This window comes from Silene latifolia, chromosome 11, assembly GCF_048544455.1.
Source record: "Silene latifolia isolate original U9 population chromosome 11, ASM4854445v1, whole genome shotgun sequence".
NCBI lineage: Eukaryota > Viridiplantae > Streptophyta > Magnoliopsida > Caryophyllales > Caryophyllaceae > Silene > Silene latifolia.
In genome coordinates, this window is record NC_133536.1 from 194,516,641 (window position 1) to 194,519,024 (window position 2,384).

The 2,384-nt window shown below is 37.9% G+C and overlaps 1 non-coding gene across 1 annotated transcript; it reads right to left on the bottom strand.

Annotated features, from left to right (window-relative positions):
- Positions 1 to 1,742: 1,742 nt before the first annotated feature.
- On the bottom strand, positions 1,743 to 1,849 carry LOC141615623 (small nucleolar RNA R71). Its single transcript, XR_012530035.1, has one exon. It is a non-coding gene; the product is annotated as a small nucleolar RNA R71 (small nucleolar RNA).
- Positions 1,850 to 2,384: the final 535 nt, after the last annotated feature.

The following is a 2,384-nucleotide window of genomic DNA, read 5'->3' on the forward strand; positions in this document are numbered from 1 at the left end:
CTATCAAAGAGGTTCCTCGATCGAGCCTTAGCGCACTTAATCGAGGATAGTTACTCGATCGAGCCCTCTTGTACTTGATCGAGGAACCAAGGTTCCAAGCTTGATTTCTTCTTTACTTTTCTTCTCGTCTTCAAGTTTCCTCATTTTTCATGCCATGGCTTGTGTATTCCACTATGCCATAACCGCAATGCTCATCTTAACTAGATCTACCTCGTAATACGTCCTATCTGCATTAAAACATAAAGAAGCGGCAGTATCGACAATTCACTATAAAAGGCATATAAATGATATAATAGGCACGAAAATGGTATATAAAACATCATGAAAGGAGTTATAAAAGTGTATGTAAAAGTGATACATCAACAAACAAGTAATTCATGGGTAATTTCTATTCTAATTGTCATGCATTCAAAGTGTTTGTGAAAATGTCTCAATGAGAATTCGAGTTAATTTCACTATCTTATAAATTGTTGGGTGAGAGCTTGACTTGTAACTAGATAATTCATGACGATTAGTGGGTCTTGGGTAACTAGAGCGAGAGTTAGATTACTCTTAACCTTGGGTTAGTCTCACATCGAGGGATGGGGTTTTGCCTTTGAATTTGCCTTATTCACTTGTTAACCTATGTCATTACTTGAACCATTGTCTATGCAAGTGAACGTGACACCCTAGTCTCCTTAATTGTCATTTTATTTGCTTTAGTAATCGCCTATTTCATTCACTTGTTCTTACATTTAGTCGTATCATTTAGTTTATCATTTACTCAAGCATTTGCAAGAACTAAACTAGGAATAAAACAATCAATCTAAGAGCTAAACATCGTCTCAGTGGATCGACCTCCTTACCCTACTACATTCATTAGTTTGGTATTGAGCTTTACAAATATTGTCTACATATCGGGGAGTACGATAAACCTCGGTATCAAAATGGCGCCGTTGCCGGGGACGACGATATTGGATTAGATTAGTTGTTTGTTTCTGGGCTTAGTTTGTTATTTGTTTGTTTTTCCACCCTTGTCCTAGTGCATTACTTGCATTAGGACCATTTGATCTTTCTTTGAGTGTATGTATAGGTCCAATACCGGTTCTCTTTTCCCCTTTGATCGAGAGATTAAGAGGACTTTTCGAGTAAGAAGACGGTTGACATTTTCATCCTTGAGAAGATCTCCATCATTTGTTAATCCATCAAATACACCACTTTCCACAATGGATTCTTTAAAACATACTCCTCTCCTCTTCCACCTTACCTCCTCTTAACATCTTACCACATAACCCTCCAAACAACTCTCCCGTAATTTCACCCACCCATTCACAACATTCAAACTCGCCTAGCCCACCAAATACACCAAGAACCAACTTCATTGACAAAAGATGACGGGCCAACCAATGGGTTACTACCATAGACCGGATCCTAATCGGTCTTACTCGGCAATTAATTATGGAGTTCTTGCTCCTAATACTTTTGAACTCCGTCGTCATATGATTTCCTTTATTCAACAAGATATTTTTCATGGCTTGAAGAGTGAAGATGCTAATGAACATCTTGTCTTATTCAAAGAAAAAGCGGGTATGATCAAGTATGATGACATCACGGAAGAACAAATTCTTCTTATACTCTTTCCTCTTTCCTTGAAGGATAATGCTAGAAAATGGTTGAATTGACATGAATCGGGCACGTTCACTACTTGGGAAAGCTTGTCAAAGGCTTTTATCAACAAATTCTACCCTCCTTAAAAAAACGCTAGAATAAGGCATGAAATCCAAACCTTCAAACAACATAATCTTGAAAAATTGAGTGAAGCATGAGAAAGATTTAGAGACCTTATTACCTCTTGCCCACATCATAGAATTCCCAAATGGATGACAACCCAAATCTTCTTTAAAACCCTTTAGCAAATATTTAGGGATATGATTGTGGCGGCCTCCGGTGGCAACTTTGACAAGATGAAAAATGTCCAAATCACGGAGATAATCCAAAACATTTCCGACATGGAAATTAGTTATGAAGGTAGATAAGGTGACTATAGAAGATAAAATGAGTCCAAGAGTGAAGGACCTTTAAAGCTAGAATTGGAAAACAAGGCCAAGTTAGATGAATTGTCAAAGAAATTTGATAGCTTTTTGGTGGAGAGGAAGCATAAAAATGCTTATCATGAAGAGAGACCAACTTACTCCAAGGTCTACTACATTCAAGAGCCAAGGTCACCACCAAGGACCTACTCTCAACCAAGGTCTCCAGCTAGAAACTATCAACAATATGCTCCTAATTGTGAGAATTGTGGCAGTATTGGGTATTCCTATAACACTTGCTCATCCTTTCCACATCAAAACTTCCAACCACAACAAAGCTATCCACCTCAACAATTCCAACAACAACCATACATT